The sequence below is a fragment of the Cupressus sempervirens genome, chromosome 8, assembly GCF_028749045.1.
Source record: "Cupressus sempervirens isolate cs-2001-9-10 chromosome 8, ASM2874904v1, whole genome shotgun sequence".
Classification (NCBI taxonomy): domain Eukaryota; kingdom Viridiplantae; phylum Streptophyta; class Pinopsida; order Cupressales; family Cupressaceae; genus Cupressus; species Cupressus sempervirens.
Genome location: NC_143125.1, coordinates 560843755 through 560864676, shown reverse-complemented (window position 1 = coordinate 560864676; position 20922 = coordinate 560843755). Strand labels below are relative to the sequence as shown.

The 20922-nt window shown below is 33.7% G+C and overlaps 1 pseudogene; it reads right to left on the bottom strand.

Annotated features, from left to right (window-relative positions):
• Positions 1–6958: 6958 nt before the first annotated feature.
• LOC149543643 (elongation factor 1-alpha 1-like) overlaps positions 6959–20922 on the bottom strand; it is an 84492-nt pseudogene continuing 70528 nt past the window's right edge.

The window sequence follows — 20922 nt, the reverse complement described above, 5'->3', positions numbered from 1 at the left end:
TTTTTAGAAATAAATATAAAGCAGATGACATATTTGAAAAACACAAAGCTCAACTTGTTGCTAAAGGATATGCTCAAAAGGAGGGAATAGATTTTGATGAAACATTTGCACGTACAACAAAATGGGCTACCATTCGTGCTCTATTGAGTCTTGCAGCTCAAAATGGGTGGAAAGTTCACCAAATGGATGTCAAAACCACATTCTTAAATGGTGATCTTAAAGAAATAGTGTATATGACTCAACCTAAAGGATATGTAGTTAATGGAAAGGAACATCATGTATGCAAGCTTGTCAAACCTCTATATGGTTTGAAACAAGTGCCTCGTGCTTGGTATGTAAAACTTACTGAGTATCTCTTGAAGTTGAATTTCAAACATTTTGAATTTGATGATGCAACACTTTTTGTTAAAAAGGTTGATAACATTATTATCTATCTTGTTGTTTATGTGGATGATTTACTAATCACTGACAGTGATAAGAATTATATTCAAGATGTAAAAGAGCAATTGAAGAAGAGATTTGATATGACTAATTTGGGTCATCTTCATTATTATTTAGGTATTGAGATGGTTTAAAAACTTCATTTTGTTTTTATTGTTCAACAAAAATGTATTGGTGATCTTTCGCATAAGTTTGGCATGGCTAATTGTAAGCCCCTTAGTACTCCTCTGGAGCAAAATATCAAACTCATATTTGATGATGCCTCAACATTGGTTGATGCAACTATGTATAGGAAACTTTTTGGTAGTTTGATCTATGCTACACCTACTTGTCTAGATATTTCTTTTGCTGTTAGAGTTCTCTCAAGATTTATGCAACAACCTAGACAAACTCATTGGTTGGCTGCTAAAAGAATTTTCCGATACCTATATGGTACTCAACATTGTGGGCTAAAATACTCCAAGACAAAAGAGTTTTCTTTGTTTGGCTATTCTGATTCAGATTATGCAGGTGACTCAATAGATGGAAAATCTACAAACGGATATTTAATTCATCTTGGGTCTGCAGTAATTTCTTGGAAATCTAAAAAGCAATCAGTCTCAGCTGTCTCTTCTTCTAAAGCTGAATATATGGCAGCCTCTAAAGCAACTCGGGAAATCTTATGGCTTCAAAGGATTCTAAAAGACTTGCAAATACCATAGGGTTCATCAATGTCACTCTTGATTGATAATCAATCAGCTATCAAAATGGCTCATAATCCAGTATTTCATGATCGCACAAAACATATCATGTAGAAGATGGAAATATACACCTCCAATATTGTCCCACAGCAGATCCGCCAGCAGATATTTTTACCAGGGCATTGGGCAAAGAAGAGTTTGAGAAGTTTAGAGCAATGCTTGGTTTAACCCTTTTATTGTAAGGGGGAGATGTTAATCAGTAATTTTTACGGTTTCTAAGTATTAGATTAGGTTTTTTTATTAGTTTAGTGTTTTGCTTTTAGTTTTCTGTTGCAGCAGTTTTGTATAACAGTTCATAACTGTTTTTGCCATCTATTTTATAAATTTGATTTTCTCTTCAACAATTATATTCAATTTTCAAGACAAACAATAAATACATTCCAGATTCTAATTATTTCTACATTTTCAAATCTTGAGCCAACAGTTCAGTGCCTTGTCCAATTCAAGAACTATGGCATGAATAATGGATTTTTTTGTGCTCCATTCAATAATCTGCATGCTGCGATTCTGAGCAGCAGTATAAAGTATTGTAGTTTGTAAACTGAATACTACTTTTCTTTTGGCTGATTCAGCAATAAAATACATTATTTCTCTGCTAAAAATAGAGTTGTTTCTCTGTTTAAAAAAGAGCATTTGCTATCCTCTTTCTTATCAAGTTCGTTTATTTTATTTTCTCAATTTTTTTGTTCTCTGTTACTATTGAGATCTTACATTTTCTTCATCGTTGTTAATTTTTGTTTTAATAAAAACAAACCCCTTGGAGTCGCTGGTACAACCTACTTTACATGATAGAGCCTGATTAAAAGGCTTTAGTCATCGATATCTACAAGATCAATGCATTGTCCGCTAGTTAGTGGAGAACAGCTCTGTCGTAGACAATGATTGAAAAAAAATTAAACTATTGTACAATGCATTGAATTCATAGATTTCAATGTTTAAAGCTTTTAACCAGACTAATTAATACATGTTCTTTCATAGAGGGAAAAAAATTACAGTAGCGTGCAATGCATTGAATTCATAGATTTCAATGCTTACAGCTTTTAAACAGACTAATTAATACATGTTCTATCATATAAAGTTTGTTTTATCACGTAAAGTTTGTTCTGTCATATAAAGTAGGTTGTACTGGCCACTCCAACGGGCTTGTTTTCATGAAAACTGAAAACAACGATGATAGAAAACGCATTGAACTAGTCCTTCACTAACCAGCTAACCAGTGTAAAATTCGCTGAAGTAGTAGGATTTGATGATTAAAGCCTTTAATTAGACTTACTATAACTTGCTCGTTGTACATGCGACTCTAACGAGGTTACTTTCATTAATACTAAAATTACGGCTATCTACCGATTATCCTCACGATGTAGTCTTTTGAGCTGTAATTCTTATATTATTCATACTCTATAGTACTCTGTACAGCGCATTAAACATTTAACATAGCGTTAAATGTTCTGAAAATTTGACAGATCTTTAAGAATTTGGGAGATCATTAAACATTCTGATCTTTGTAAGATATGCGCTGTAGTTTGAGTGAAGCCAAATGGCACGTCGCTGTCAGTGGAGCCCTAATTTACGAAAACATAGGAAACATTGAAATTAAGATTATTCAATGTGACTTAGCTATAATTGTTGGAAACTTAATGCAGCGTTGAAGTTTGCCCCTTGAGCCAAATGCTCATCTACCACTTCTGACGCTCAGAACAGATAGAAAACATCAATACGGTAGGTGAGATTTTTTGAATTTAGAAATGAGAGGGAAAAACGTTTTAGGTCAGAAGACAAAAGGAACGTTTTTACATTCATTTTTATTAAGTTAGCAAATTACGTAGATCAAAGAGAAGTTGCAGAGCTGAGTAGAGAACAAAGAGGAAGAAAGTTTGTGCCTGCAATTGCACGTGTCTCCTCTATTCATTCTGTGAGTTTGTTGTTGTTTGTTTTTTGTCATGTTGAAGCAGTGATTGCTCCAGGCACCATTGTATGCAGCCATTAGAGTTGCAGGTTTAAAGTTTATTGAAGTTTGAAGTATTATCAGTTTAAGGTTATTTTAAAATTTTTTGGTTGAAGTCGAATGCTCCCAAATTTTGTAATAGTTTAATGAAAGATTGAATAGAAAGCAAGCAAGCATACTTGAATCTATTGATCTTCCCTTGTATGTTGCATTTGAGAAATTTGTTTGAAAGCTTAAAACTTTGGCTCTCTGGTTTTAATGGTGAATGCATTCACGTTAAGATTTTCTGAGTTATAAACTTTAGTTGGAGCCGAGCTCACTCGGATCCATTGGTGCCGAGCATTTCATTGTCGCCGAGCATTGCCTTTATGTGCCGAGCTTACTCGACTTCCTTGTGCCGAGCTAACTCGGCACTTATATTCTTCCTGTCACTCGGCACCTGTTGCCTGTCACTCGGCACCATCAAGTGCTGAGCAACCTGCCGCTCGACACCATCAAGTGTCGAGTAAAACTGGCACTGAACACCTTTTATGTGCCGAGCAACTTTTAAGTGCCGAGTTAAACTTTTAAATTTAGGGTTGTGAATTGAAATTGAAATTTCTTATATTTCTCACAATAATGCCCCAAAAGCCATCTCTTTGAATTTGTACAGCTGTTTAAAGAGAGAACTGTTCTTGAGTGACCATAGAGTACCAAAAATTTTAGAAGTCATTTATGCTTTTCCCATCATTGTTGAATAAAGAAAGACTTTGAGGATTAATGTCTTTAATTAGACTAGTTCTTACGTCTTCTATCACATAAAGTAGATTGTACACGCGACTTCAACAGGATTATCTTCCCGATGAAGTGTTTTCAGCTCTACTATAATACTTATATTGTTCATATTCTGTACAATACAATTACAGCGTGTTCTGTGACTTTGGAAGAGCATCAAAAATTCTAATCTTTTTAATTGCGATTTCACCAAACTAAGCTGAGTAAGGTATGGCAATGTCGACACAACAAATTAAAACACATCTTGCCAAGAACAATTTGGGTTTCTATTTTCAAGGGCCTTTCTATATTTTAAGTTTTACTTGATAAGCAAATAAACATAAAATATGTTTATTTCAGCGTTAACCTTTCTTTTTCAAATAGTAAATGCCAAGTAGGGAATAACAGTAAATTATAAAAATGAATGTAAACGAAAAAAGAGGCTGAGATTAGTATATAACCTAAATTTGATTCATATAATAATAATAATAAATTGGGATTGTTTTTAAAACTTCTGTGATCTCTCTTTTAAGAATAAAAGATATAATTGTTGTAAGATATTCTAATAAAATATTTTCAAAATTAAATAAGTAAAGACATGAGTTATGTAAAAATATATATTTGTCACCTTACTTTGAATTACATAAGAATATATTTCTGTATATATGTACATACCTAACCAATATAAAATTTTAAATTTTAAACAGATCCATAAAGTATATTTATCAGTGTCAAATTGTGCATATATTCACAAATTTTTCTGTACAATGCTATAATAATTTGATAAAAAAAAGTATTCAATTTTGTTTTATCATATATTTGAAAAAATATATATAATATAATATTAAAATTTAAATAATAATAATTGAAAGAACTATTTAATAAATATTAGTAGTGGATGAATGAAATAAATACAATATAATTGTTTTTTAATATAATAAAATATTATAAATCTTTCAAACAAAAGTTGAAGAATTGGAGGGAATAACACTCATGAATTGTAGGGAATAACACTCCTCTAAGAGTTGTAATAAATAATTAAAGTGAATGATTAAAATATTTTTAAAAAATTATTTCGATGTATTTCTTTATAATCAAACAAACTATTTCTAATAGTTCTAAAAAAATAAGAAATATAAATAATTGATTATATTATTATAATATATAATTTTCTATTACTTTGCACAAAATAGATAACAAATGTGCTAAAAATTAGGAATAAGAGAAACAATAAAAATGTTCTATAAAAAAATACTTCCCGCAAACTCACAAATTCCCATATAAGACTCTAATCCATTCATCCAATTAAAAGTTAGAAAATTAATATTTATAAATTGTAAAGTTAAAAAATTGACATGTATTTCTTTGTAAACATAATATTTTTAGAAAAATATGGAATGAAATGAATTTTTATTAGTAGAATAGAGGTAATTTAATAACAAGTTAATGCGAGTAATCCAAAAAATGACACAATAGTACTTAGCCTACCGGCAAGTACTAATAATTTCTTTTAACATACATGAGTAATGTGATAATATTTCATTTGATAAGGCAATGTGATATGACACATCGAATGCAACAGTGCAAGTTAGCTCCCCTCAATGTGATAATTTGATAGTATCATTTCAATGTCATAGTTTGGCGTATATGATAATGCAATTGTCTAACTTGATCAACGTTTGTCTTGGTTTACTAAGGACTTCTTTTCTATGACAAGGCACTACAGACAACCATGAATCAAAAAATATATGGATAGTATTACCTCTTGACTAATGATAAATGATTCATGCAAAACATTGGATGAAAGGGGAAAATTATACATGATCATAACCAAATCATTGAGGACAATCAAATAATGTAAGTTTAAGAAATTGGATATAGTCATCATGAACTTAAATTAAGTTTGAAATGATAAGGACATATCATTTAAAGTTATAGGAAATAAGATACAAGTAGCATGAAAGCAAGCTTCATCATTGTTAGAAATTGATGAGTATGATATAAAATTATAAGAATAACTAGTATGCACAAAACCATTAAAAAATAATAATACATTATATATGATCAATACATCTAATATATATAAATATATGTGTAAGAATGCACAAGTTTTTTATTTTTCCTATTTTGCTAGGTTTTTCCTACACTTTTAATAATCTCGATTAGGTTAATAAAGCATGTCTTATTAGGTGAATGGTTGTGAGGTGTCACCTTCTTACATGTGAGCATCCATTAGCTATCTTGGGAAGATACTTTGCTATCTTTAGTCCGATAGATGGTTGCTCCTCATTGGTTGGTGTTGCCACCTCCTCTCTCTTCCTTGCCTATATAAGCATGCTACCTGGCTTGTATTTGTATCTCTTATTTTTGCATCCTCTTAATGCTATTTTGCTTCCAGCATTTGCATTACTCTCTTGGAGACTAACTCTATGATGCTATTTTGATTTTGTATCATTTGCATTCATAGTTTAGATATTTACTCTTTGCACTAGTTTTCTGGGTTATTAATCTTTTTAGATTCTAACATGGTATCAGAGCTTTTCTATGTGCAAGAGTAGATTTTAATTTCCTTATTTGAGAGATTCAGGGGGGGCAAATAAACTTAATTGTAGTTTTTTGAAAAACGAAGTATGCTCTTCTCTTGCATCTTTGGATGATCCTAAGAATCAGAAAAGTTTTGACAAAAAACACTTTTTGGATTTTGTTCGCAGCCCCGAAAAACCATCTGGGTATCTTTTAGATTTTGCATGCAAGCTGTATATTTTTTAGAATCGAGCATGCAAAGCTACAGCCGTACTCCTCTCCATTGGCAGTCACAGATTTGAATGCAATTTTTCTTCAAATCAGGGGATCAGAAAAATTTCGAAGCACTTTGGGCCCGAACAGACGTCACCATTGGATCCGAAAGGCCGTTTGCAGTCAGGATTCATATAAAGCTTGTCGTTTTTGGACACAGGGCAATTTTGGGGATTTTTTGAACCCTCCAGGGTCTGCTGTACAGACGCAGGGACGAAGAAAAAATTAAAAAAAAAATATAAAATTGGAGCGCCGCCGCCCGACTGCCACCTCCGCCGGTGGTTCAACCTCCTTCAGCCGCCCTGCGACCGCCTCCGCTCAGCTCCAGCTCCGTCCGTGACAGCTCAGCGCTCGCTGCTCCACCAGGCACACTCAGCAGGTGCTACATCAGCGCCAGTCTGCGTGTGACACGTGGCAGGCGTGCCACGTGGCCCCTGCCACCTCATCTTCCGTACCTGCCACGTCATCTGCCCGCCATGTGGCACTGCCATGTTGCTGCCACGTGGCCTCTTTTTTTGCTGCGACGGTTGACGGGTCGTCAAATTTTTTCCCGTCAAATGCTGACGTCAGCGGTGTGTCATCATCCTTGTTTGCACTCTCCTTCTATTTGGTTTTGGACCTACTTGTGGTTTTTTGGCCATAACTTTTGCATATGGAGGTATTTTTTCGATCCGAAAGAAGCGCCGGAAAGCTGGTTCTGAGACGGAGATGTTGGTATAGGTGTTTTTGAGTTTTGATTCAGTTTGGTTTCCTGTTATGGAAGTTGAAGCTGGATGTTCTATTTTGCACTCCGGGAGGCGTATCTTGAGCTTCCAATCTCCGATTTTGGACTTCTTTATATCATTGGAAAGCTCTTTCTGTGCTCTTTCCAGTGATGCTGGTTTTTGTTTCAGATTCTGTTCTAGACACATCCTATTCAGTCTTTTGCATTTTAGCATTCTGGTGGATATTCTGTTTGTTTCAGCTCCGGAGATCGATTTTGTTGCTTCAGTTGCTTCATTTTGGGATTTACTTTCTGTTGTTTCAGCCTTATGTTTTTTTTGATCATTGTTGATATTCACTGTAAGCATCTTTATGCAACGCACTGAGATAAAGTGCCACTCTTGCGTTTTGGGATCCTTTTCATCATTGTGATTCATTGTACTCACACTATTATATAAAGTGCCATGGGTGGGATAGTTGTTTGCCACTTATAGGCTCTCTTTCTCTAATTCCTCATGCAGTGTCGATGACACATGCCTTTATTTGTGTTTGTACCTCACTCTCGATGAGTTTGGCTCCTGTGTTGTAGGAGATTTTTGGCCCATCTTTTCAGCTGCCTGTCACCTCACCTACCTTAAGGGGAGGTTATATTATTGTTCTATGCTTCTTTGGTTGATGGTTCGTGCCTTCTATTTCCATGGAGGTTCCTTTGGTTGATGGTTCGTGCCTTCTATTTCCATGGAGGTTCCTTTGCTTGATGGTTCGTGCCTTCTATTTCCATGGAGATTCCTTTGGTTGATGGTTTGTGCCTTCTATTTCCATGGGGGTTCTACAGATCAGCATTTTGACAGAGTTTTGCGGTTCTTCATGCTTCAGTGATGCTGCTTCTTCATGATCACTCCTTGTTCCTATTTTATGGGACAATTTCCCTAGCGGGAGACTTCTTCAGTTCTTCACTAGGTTCTTACCTCTTTTTGGGGGAGGGTTTTTCCCTTGTGGTTTTCTCTCTTTCCCCGCTTTCAGAGGTTGCATCTTCTTGCATTGTACTTGGGTACCTAACATGGCCTCATTGTCGGGACCCATTTCTACATCCACCTAAGCTTCGCTTATGGGGGGGTGTTAGTGTAGTTTTTTATTTTTCCTATTTTGCTAGGTTTTTCCTACACTTTTAACAATCTCGCTTAGGTTAATAAAGCATGTCTTATTAGGTGAATGGTTGTGAGGTGTCACCTTCCTACATGTGAGCATCCATTAGCTATCTTGGGAAGATACTTTGCTATCTTTAGTCCGATAGATGGTTGCTCCTCATTGGTTGGTGTTGCCACCTCCTCTCTCTTCCTTGCCTATATAAGCATGCTACCTGGCTTGTATTTGTATCTCTTATTTTTGCATCCTCTTAATGCTATTTTGCTTCCAGCATTTGCATTACTCTCTTGGAGACTAACTCTATGATGCTATTTTGATTTTGTATCATTTGCATTCATAGTTTAGATATTTACTCTTTGCACTAGTTTTCTGGGTTATTAATCTTTTCAGATTCTAACATGATCAACGTTTGTCTTGGTTTACTAAGGACTTCTTTTCTATGACAAGGCACTACAGACAACCATGAATCAAAAAATATATGGATAGTATTACCTCTTGACTAATGATAAATGATTCATGCAAAACATTGGATGAAAGGGGAAAATTATACATGATCATAACCAAATCATTGAGGACAATCAAATAATGTAAGTTTAAGAAATTGGATATAGTCATCATGAACTTAAATTAAGTTTGAAATGATAAGGACATATCATTTAAAGTTATAGGAAATAAGATACAAGTAGCATGAAAGCAAGCTTCATCATTGTTAGAAATTGATGAGTATGATATAAAATTATAAGAATAACTAGTATGCAAAAAACCATTAAAAAATAATAATACATTATATATGATCAATACATCTAATATATATAAATATATGTGTAAGAATGCACAAGTAGTAGATAGGCATGACCACATTTTAATTTTATTTTTCCTAATATATGGAATAAAAAGATAGAATAAAGTTAGGATAAGTAGTAAGTATGCACTAATATATTAAATAATTGTGAACTAATTATAGATCATTATATTTGAGTAGAATCTCATCCTCATCCATGGGATACCAAAGGAAGTGTCACTCTATCACCACTACTCACATTAGAAAATTTTCTTGGTGCACTACAATTTATTGGTGGGTATTGATTCTTGATGTCAATGAATATGAAAATAAAACATTTTAGCATAGGATTCAAGAAATATAGGGATTATATATGTATAATTATATATGATTATATTTTATAATCCAAAATCATACGATTCAAGTATTGATACCAACCCAAATTTCATTTCATTTACTTATCTCCATGATCTACATTAGAGCATTAATAACTAGTAAAATATAATGTCCAACCCAACTTAGCTTTCATTATTTTCCAATATTTATTTCATAATGATATTCGTAATATTTACACCTTTTAGGACATTTTGAATCCCTGTTAGGAGATTCCAACCCTATGAGAAGTTGATGGGAAGACATAAGGACCCACTCTCTGAATATTCTTTGTACTATCCTCATTGACTAATACATATGTACCTTTACATTGTCCAACAAGTTCTTTTCCATTTACAATCACTTTATATTCTCATCGTGCCTTATTTGTACCAAATACTTCTTTGATCAAAAGATATTCAATATCAGATTTAGTAGATCTCACATACAAGTTCACATATTTGCATTACACACAAACCGCCACCATACCATAAGGAAACATATTTCCTTTCTACCAAGTCTTAAGACATATTATTGAGTTGGCCTTAGGGCTTTCCCTATATATAATAATAATATATTTAAGCCATCTTAAGATATTACATCTATACATTACATTATAATATTTCATCTTTTCATAATTACAATCAAATTGTCGGCTTACAACCTTCATAACTCTTCATATGTGTAACATCTAACTTTTCTCACTTAACCACATCATCTTTAGTATGTCTTCTACCTTTGTATATCCTCACCTAACTAGATTATATTTATTCTAGGTAATATAATAAAAATATCAACAACTTCTTAACTTGTAACTTTTTCTAAACATTATCTTGAATAAATCTTGAGTAACTCTGCATTGTCTATGAATTTCACCATGTGTACTTAACCATATCATCACTCTATATAATATGTCCTCAACTATTCATATGCTAATATGCAATCCAAAAACCATGCAAAGCCAATGTGTATTTTCTTATTTACTAAACTCACAAAATAACATGTATGTCGATATCAATGACAAACTTTGTCATGAATGCAACATATGATCTTTGAATCATTTCTCCAACAATGCTAGGCTACTCATAGGAATACCAAAAAAATTCATGCTAACAACATCCTCCTTTGGAATTTATGGCAACATAGATGAAAAATATCTAAGTTCCAAGATACCAAAAATTCTCTACTGCAATTGCCCTCCCATTCATGTTGCTCATTCATGTCATCTGTATTGTAACCATCATGCATAAGAAAGGTGTTAATCTCCTCCACATGTAAACAACTTTTGAAATCCTCTTCATGAATCCTTTTCAAATCCTCTTCATCAATCCCTTTTAAATCCTCCCCTTCAAGAACATTTTTCCCTCATGGATAGATCAATATATTCTTTATGTATTACTCTCTCCCAAACATTAATATCAAAGGATATTTTCATTAGGTTTTAATCCAAATACATCTTTACTAGCGTATGTGCAGGATCATGGTGTGCCAAAAAGTGGCGATGTGAAAAAAAGAGAGTTTGAAGACGCCTAAAAGCGCTTTCAAAACCCGCTCTGACTTTTTTTTACCTATCCAGGAACCAAACCTGCAAGGTTAAGCCGAGCCTTATCAGATATCCGATATCATATCGGATATCCGATTTGATATCGGATATCCAATTTTAAATCCAATATCCGACTAATAATTAAAATCATATAATAGTATGATATATTATTTAATATTATTATTATTGATATAAAATAATAATAATAATATTAAATAATATATCATACTATTATATTATAATAATATTATTATAATAATTATTATACTATAATATAATAATAATATTATAATTATTATTATACTGTAATATAATAATAATATTATTATAATTATTACTATACTATAATATAATAATAATATTATAATTATTATTATACTATAATATAATAATAATATTATTATAATAATTATTATACTATAATATAATAATATTATTATAATTATTATTATACTATAATATAATAATAATATTATTATAATAATTATTATACTATAATATAATAATAATAATATTATTATATTATAATCGTATAATATTATACTATAATAATAATATTATAATAACATATTATATTATAATAATATAATATAATATTTCATATATTATAATATATAGTAATGTAATATAATATATATATATATATAATATAATATAATAATAAAAAGTAATATCTTATAATATAATATATAATAAAAAAGTATAATATATTATAAATTATAATAATATAGTATAATAATAATATTTTATATTATAATATATAGTAAATTAATATAATAAATATAAAATATAATATAAAAATATATAAAATGTAATATATATGTTATATTATATATATTATAATATCGGATATTCGATACCTGTGCATGGATTAAACACAAAATCACAGACCCGCAGCCCTTATTTTCATGCAAATTTGGGCCAGTCAGATTGGATATCAGATAATAAATCAGATATCAGATAGCAAATCGGATATCAGATATCAGGTATGTCCCCCCCCCCCCCCCCCTGACTCATTTTTAACCTAAATTTAATAGATTTTAACAAGATTTTGTTTGTTTTAGTTGAATCTAGGGTTTTTTTGACAAAAATGGTTAAAATTTAGATTTTTTTAAAATATATATTACGTTTTGCAATTCAATAGGAATGGCTGATCAAAATGATGACACTGAGGCAGGGAATAATATTCCTCGCAACCCACCACCAAACGATCCAGTATCCCCACAAAACCGTCCACCAAATGATCCTCTACCTCCTCAAAACCCTCCTCGAATCGAGGATTTGATAAATGAAAATCTCACTGAGTTGAGAGGTTTGCATAGAACATACAATAATGTACCTGCACTGGCTCCTATGTTATCCACGTTAAACACCATAGTGGATAACATTGACACTCTTACAAACCAACAAAATGCCGCTCTTCGTTGGCGTGATGAAATGCACCAGATGTTTGATGATGGTTTGGATTATGATGAGGTCATGGCCCTCAACATAACCAAAGACGATTTGGCAAGCCTTTTTGCTAACCCAAAAACGGGTATACCAGTTGACCCAAAAAAAACCAAACTATCGATTAAATGGTGCACAAATGACGCCATACGTACAAATTTTTGGGACCGTTGGTGGATGGTCTTTGATATCCCTCCACATGGCAATTTAGACATACCATTTTATTTCCTTAAAAAATTATATGCAGAATTTGTGTTGAAACTTAAAGTGAACTATTGGAGCATGAAGCCCAACATGGGCTTAGGACTAGGAGCTCCTCAGGATAGACCCTCTTCCCAGCAGAAGAAACTCGGCACTTTTGTCCCCCCCCGTTGATATCTCCCCCCCTCCTTGAGTGCAGCATCCAGATATTATGGCAGAGGCTAGCTCTTAGACCATCAAAGCCATTCATAGGCTGAGTTGCCTAATGATATCTCAGGCTAGGTCAGTCTTGCCTCCTCGTATTGATGATGTTGGTGCCAGTTCATCATCGGCTAGCTCATCACACATTTGTGTGCCTCACACTTGCATTACATGCAAGAATATTTGCCTGGGTCCCATAGGTGATCTTCCTGAGTATCATTTTGTATTAGACGAGGATACACCAGACGCACGTGCAGAGGCTACAGACCCTGATTCGAGAGAGGAGGGGAATGTAGAGGCATGGACTCCTTCGGTGTCGGTACGTGTATACATTTTTTTGTTATGACATATGTGATTTAAAGTTAATTTTTATAATAGAGTAATTTTAATTTTTAAGCCATACTGACTTTTACATGTATGTGATCTTCATTCATGTTTAGTTGATGACCGAGGAGGAGCTCAGACAGATAGATGATGCTACACTCTCGGCCATTTCATTTTGCCTTGAGACATCTACGGTACATTATGTTGTGTTCGCATTTCTTTTTTCTATTTGATATTGTAGCATATATGGTTGCTAATCTTTCTTTTATCTTGCAGATACCACTTGCCCCGGGGGGACAAAGTGCGAGGGGTGAGCCAACATGCATTGACAAAGGAAAGGTAATTAGATGTTTTCTAATTGATTAAATATTGATGCATTCTTGTAAAATGTTTATGGTAATCTCATTTAATTACATTATTTATTGTATATAGGGTGTGGCTACTGGTGATGAGCCTGTACAGATTTGGCGTCCTAGATCATCAGGGATTTTCATTCGCATAGAGAGCCCCTTTTTATGTATAAGAATCATTTATTTTTATTTTTTTTAATTGATGCAGAGGAAAGTATGATTGTTGTTCTATACAATTTCTATGATTTTTTCCATACCAATAATGATTCATGTCTTACATATGTTCATTACAACTTAAATAGGCTTATATGCACCTGTCTAACCGACCAAGTTGGTTACAAAGGTTTATTTAATCAAACAAATACCAAATTACTACTTTCCCTCCAAAACTAATATGACCGTTTGAATTTGAAATTCAAATTTCAAACTATAGTTTTTATGCATTCCCTAACTTTCTAAACTATTCCATTGACTCAAAATTGGTCATATGGATTTATTAAATGCAACTAAGTAAATTTCCAAAAAATTGAAGTTTTTATTATTTTTTCTCCAAACCACCGTACACTCTGATCTCCCCCTTTCAACTGAGATCACATATGACATATATAAAGGTCTACATGACTGTTGGAACAACCATATAGGCATTCCCAACCATAAAACAAACAAACAACCACTTTTTGCTAATACTGTTTAGACTCTAAATACCCTATTCTAAGGCCTTTTGGTCCCATGGAGTCACTTGGTTTATAACCACACCAAAATGCTTGTGGGCCTCACATGTGCCTTTATTAAAAAACATAGACTAACTTGTAAAATATGGACCAAACCTTTATTCCAACTTCCTAATCTACTTGAATCCTCGCTTTCATGGAGTGGCAAGGTGTCCAGCAACAGAGATACTTGTTCCGCCCTGCCACATAGGTTAGGTGCCCTGCACCACCTTTCCTCTCTCTCATTATGAACACTAGTCCACCAAGTGAGTGATGTTCCTCTCAGTCTCGTTGTTGCTACTTTTACCATCTTATCTGCCTCTATGTCTTCAAGATCAAAGTAGTTCTCAAGGGCCTCTATCCACCCTAGTACTTCTTCACTATCCATTTTACCCTGGTATATTGGAAAATCAATATGGTTCTTCCCACCATTACCTTGTACTGCCTTAATGATTCTCATAAATCTCCTTTCTTCAGGATCATCTGTTGTCTCATGCTCTTGCCTTGCATTACCAACCTCTTCTTCTTCATGGTTCTCTCCATGATTTCTTCCTCTAACCTCTTCTCCTCTAGGTTCTTGCCTTTCCTTTTCTAAGGATTCTATCCTTGCAATAAGCTTCAGCCTCTCTCTTCTCATCTGTCTTTCTTCCCTCACTCTAGATGCTTCAAGTTCTCTCCTCTCTCTTTTCTCTTTTGCCAACTCTTCTCTCAATTCTTCAAGTTCTCTAGCCATTTGATTTTTAGGAGGCATTTTCACAACAAGTTTTCTTCCTTCCCAAGGGCCAACTCACCGATTCTCTTTCTTTCCTCACCAAGAAATCTCTGGACACCACTTATGTACCTTTCAACTCTGGGACACACAAGGAGGAATTAGACACACCAAGGCTTCAAAAAAGGGACGAACACACTAAGGATTTTCAAGATTATAGGTCTTGGTCACACTCCTAAACACCCAAACTTCAAAACCCTCCTTAAAATGGCTTAAAAACCAGGGCCTGCTTGTTCAAACCCCAAAACTCAATTCTAGAACGTTTTGACTTGTCTAATGACAAGATATGATCATGACAACCTACATGAACCTATCAAATGACACATCTACCATATGAAATCCTAAAATCCTATCTCATGCCCAATTACAACTTTCTTCCACATATGAGTCCAACATTATAACTTTGTATGCTTCCATGAGCCATAATTGGTGCAAGGATTGCCCAATTGACTTCAAGAGATGTTCCATGACCTCTGTAATGCCTTGGATCTTCAATGTTCCCCTGATGAGCATGGGATGCTCTTGCATCACTTATCTTCATAAATAAATTCAAAACTAATTTCCGTGATATTAACAAATACTATTTTGTATCTCATAGGAGACTCCTAGTGCACATGAGGTTCGACGGGACAGTTATGTAGATTTGATGATGCGGCCACTCACTCCTGAGGAGGAGCCTACAATAGTAAGTTGTAGTTTGAATTCATGATTAAATATGTTATAAATTTAGCATGCTATGAATTATAATGTTATAGTTTAAATTGAAGATTCATCTGACAAAGGTATTTGAACATATACAGCCCACAATCACAGAGGTACCATCATTGCTGAGGGCATACGAGAGGACTCCTGACAGGCACAGGAGGTCGACGAGAGAGGTATTTATTATGAAATTTTGATAGTATTAATCTCCAATACGGAAAAGATCATTATGCATTTGAGTAATTCAATGTTAGATATGTAGAATCATATAAATTTAGTAGTCTAACTTTGGGTTTTCCTTTTTTGTTTATGTAGGAGGCATTCGATCCACCTAGTGTAGCGAAGAGGCTGCATTTTGATCATCCACCAGCACCCTAGGATAGTATAGTTTTCGTAGGATGCATCATGAGACATTTTGAGATGGCATATGCCACATTGTATATAGAAACATTGATATTATACACATTCTGATGGCAGGATCAGCCACATTTTGTATATGGATCTATGTATTTTGATATATATATATTTGAGTACTTTTTCTATGGATACATGATCTTTGATATATATTTGTGTAAAATTTTGTCTATGGATACATGTATTTTGATATATATTTTTATCATTTACGTGCACAATGATATACATATTAATTTAGTATCTAGTATTGTTCAATTTATCGTGGATCATGTGTCATGCCCTAAATTTTACTAGTAAAAACACAACAATTTTTTTTTTTTTTTTAGCTTATGAAGTCACATAAGAAATTACATATTGTAAAAAAAGGTTATCATTGAATAGGAGTTCAAGACTCATGTGAATAGTGTGAAGGTGTTAACATTTTAGTCACAAGTGGTTTTCAAATAGATTGGATGACAGTCTAGTTCAAGTTAGCGTCACGAGTCAAATGAGCAAGTTCAAGATACAACACTCATAAATTAGTGAGGTAATTCATATCCTAACAAGCCTCTGATACTAATATTCTATTAGGGTTTGTCAGTTGTATCATATGGACTAGGTCGTGATTCTAGCATGTAAGGGAAGGGGATCAGAATTACTTATTATCCTCATTACCAATGTACACACATTCATTAATCATTACAATATATATTAATGTGACAATTAGTATATTACTATATCCTCATTATCTATCAACATTACTTCCTGACCAAATTATTGAGTGCACAACAAGATTGTAAGCAATCTACTAAGTTTTAAATTTATACAATCAATGGTATCACATAACATCTATGGATTGTTATTATCAACTAGTCATTTACAATACCACAAGGAGAAAACTTTCTTTCACATTTTCAAATGATAACAATGATGTCAAAGCAAATCTGTGACTCGTACACTTGCTTTCATAACATTATAAGCTCCAAATGAAACATGCATATACAACCTTATCAATATTTTCTTCTACACGTACATTAGGTAACAATGATACAATCTCCTTCCATCACAATGGGGCAACATAAGGGACTTTTCAAAATCATAAGGAACATGGACATTGAAAGATATGGACAATGAGTAGCATGAACATTGTCCAATATGATCGTTGAGAACATGAACAAGCTGCTGAATCCAAACTGAATGTGATCTCTCGAAAATGAGATAGGTTATTTTAGGCCTCAGGATCATCATCCTGTAGCATTTGACAGTTCATCAATAGCCTTCACGAGCTCTGAGTTATGACCCTCGAAAGATCGACCTCCAAATGCACTTAGAGCACCTTGGAGACTCCTCGGTACGGGGTGGCCGCAAATGATGGATGATTGTTTGAAGACTACTCCATGTGTCACTATCTTTCTTGGAAAAAAAATTGCTTTTGAACATCAAGCTTGCAATATTATCAATTATTGTCAAACTTTTTCAACCAAGTCAAAATGTCAAATGCAAATATTTGTTTGCATTTTTTGCTAAGGGGAGTTTCATAAATTGACTTTGATTTTCTATGTCTCTAGTGCTTGAACATACTTAAAATGGCTCTTTGGTCTTAGAGCTATTGGTATTTTCTAACTTCATGGTCTATGATATGCATACTAAGAATTTCTTTCACTAAATGGTTTCCTTGATCTATTGACTACACTTAAATTTGTTCACTTGTCATCTCTCTTTCTATATGTTCAATACAAAGAGCTAGAAGAGACAAATAATCTTTCTTACCTTCATCTCTCTAAGCACATGATAGAAATCAATTCTAAACTTGAGAAAAGGTTAGAGGAGAATATTGCATTCTTAAATTAATATCCCTTAAGACCTTTACATACACACGGGGCATTCTTAAATTAATCTCCATGGAAGAAAATTTCATAAAACTAAAGATTCCATAGTGTTGAAACATAAAATCCAAGATCTCATTTATGATGGGATTGTTGATACCTCTAATGACTCATCCACTCATAGCCTTCATATCCAACTTCATATCATGTCAGTATGCATGTGCTATCTTGCTTATTGGCTTTAATTGCTTATCCTACATGCTATCTTCTTTCATGGATTTTATGGCTTATCCCAAATGTGCTTCATACAACTTTTCAATATGAAAGTCTTTCAAAACATTATACAATATTATGACTCTTTATGCTTTCAAATGCTATGATTGGTTGTAAAATGGAAGAAATCAAGTATTCTAATTGTTCATCCATACTTTATGGATTTTTCTTATTTGATTAGTTTGATAAAAATAGTTTTAATAATCATAATGTCAGCTTTATGTCAAATAAGGAAAAAACCAAATTTGTAATAAGATATCTGCATGCAATTATCTTTCATATAGTTATAAATGCTCTTAAAATTGTCGTTATAGCCTTGTATCACATGCAAATATGATTTGGAAGAACTTGTTCAATATCTTCCTCTTATAATTCCTTACAAAGAACCTACCAAAATACAAAAACCATATACAAAAAACTACACATTTTACATCATAATACATCATAAATTTTAGAAATTCTCCCCAATACCACCCCCTCCAACTCTTCATGATGTACCTACATTCCAATATCATACAAAAATTAGTAACTTATTGTATTAAACAAGATAATCATCAATTCATTAAATCATTATGAAGAAAATAACATAAGAAGTATATATACCTAGTCAAGTATTCCAATAGGGTCCTCTCTCTATTTTAGGGTCTCCAACAAGGCTTCATGATCAACATTAGCAATAGTAAAAAGTTCTTTTACTTTTGGTCTTCCTTGATGCTTCAATAACTTTACATTTGTTGCTATAATAAGATGCGAATATATGAGAATTACTTTGTGCTTCTGATAGTCTTCGAATGTAGGAATTCTGTTCCTTCTAAGCATGTATGTCCGCAGCCATGTTCCAGCAACAACCACTGAACCAGTAGGATACGTGAATCCATCATCATCTGTGATTGGTTGTGTAAGTTTTTATTTTCCTCTTACACAACGTGCTAACCAATAATCGGATTTCTCATCATTCCCCTGTGGTGCAACCAATGCAAAGCCATGTCCTGGCTGAAGTAGATCTGATAGATGATTATGCTCAAGTGAACTTTCCATGTCATCATTTTTGATAGAGGGTATGATAGACAATGGAGTAAGATAATGTGGAGCCCATGTGTCCACCCACTCACTTGACTCACAGTGATCCCAATCACATTGAAAACAAGTACGACAAAAACAAGCTAGTTGTTGTGTCCAAATGGTCCATGTATAGAATTAGAGCTCCGAAATGAATGCATTTTTGATGAGTCTGTCATTGTAGCACAATCTGATCTATCACCTATGGACCCTTCCTCAACCAACCAAAAGAACCTATGCACCACTGAATTAAGAGTCCCCCCCTGTGATAATGCTAAACTACACCAATCAACAATGCTACGAGCATCAAGAAGCTCTTTTGTTGAAATCTTCAGTTGCTCCTTAACTAGAGCTCTCTTCACAAATGCCCCTGCTCCATCATGTTCCCCTTTTCCATGGCCGAACTCAAAAAAACTCCAAATATGAGGCACCCCTCTCTCTACGTGCATCCTACACAACCAATAAAACATGCGAGCATTCTTGAATTGACCTGTACAGTTATCTGACCAAATGATATGTCTATCCATAGCAATTGCATGCTCGTGTAAGAAATAAAAAAAATTCTCGAAACAATGTTGCACAAACTCGTGAGAGTGAGATCTATCATCACTCATATAAAAATGATACTCTCTAATAATCTTTCGATTATCTTCCGCACTATCAGGGGCATGTCTATATGTTATGTGAACAAAAATTGCAATCTGAATAGAGTTGTAATACTGAGATTGTGTCTCATTTTGAGGTTGCAATGTGTAGTTCTCAGCAAAATCAACAACTGATATAATTGTGCCAATGGGAAAAGTCTCCTTACACATTCTAAATTGTCGATCCAACCACTGAGACACTTGCATACTTGTAAAAATGATTTGCCTTGAAATCTGAAATAAAATTAGCCACATTGATATCTTTTCCAACCAATTCACATCTAGAGCTCTCACTCCCACTCTTCAATGTGTATTTCACCATTTCATAGACCCTTTTTTTCACTATTGTCTTTCCAAGATCTTGTTCACACCCCTCATGGAAACATGTGTCAAACTTGGATAAGCCACCACATTCTGAACACTTCTCATTTAAGCAAGGATTTTTATAAAAGGAACAACCATCAACTCTACGACATAAGAGTTGATCTAACAAGTCTCTTGATGATTTTGGAAGCCCACTAGCCCCACAATCCTCCAACATTTCTTTACTATGCAAAGTAGAACGGATGGAGCATAATAGTTCATGGTGCATAGAAAACTCAACATGATATTTGCAACAACATGTATTTCAAATTTTGAGTGGCACACAATAAAATGGCTTCAAAGATTCAAAAGCCCTTTGTGATAGATGAACACTTGGATGACTCTCTCTAAATTGTTTGAACAACATAGTTTGACTTACCTCCAAATAGTGTTTAGGATGTGGCGTGCGGTCTCTAATGCCAATTCTCAACTTTAAGAA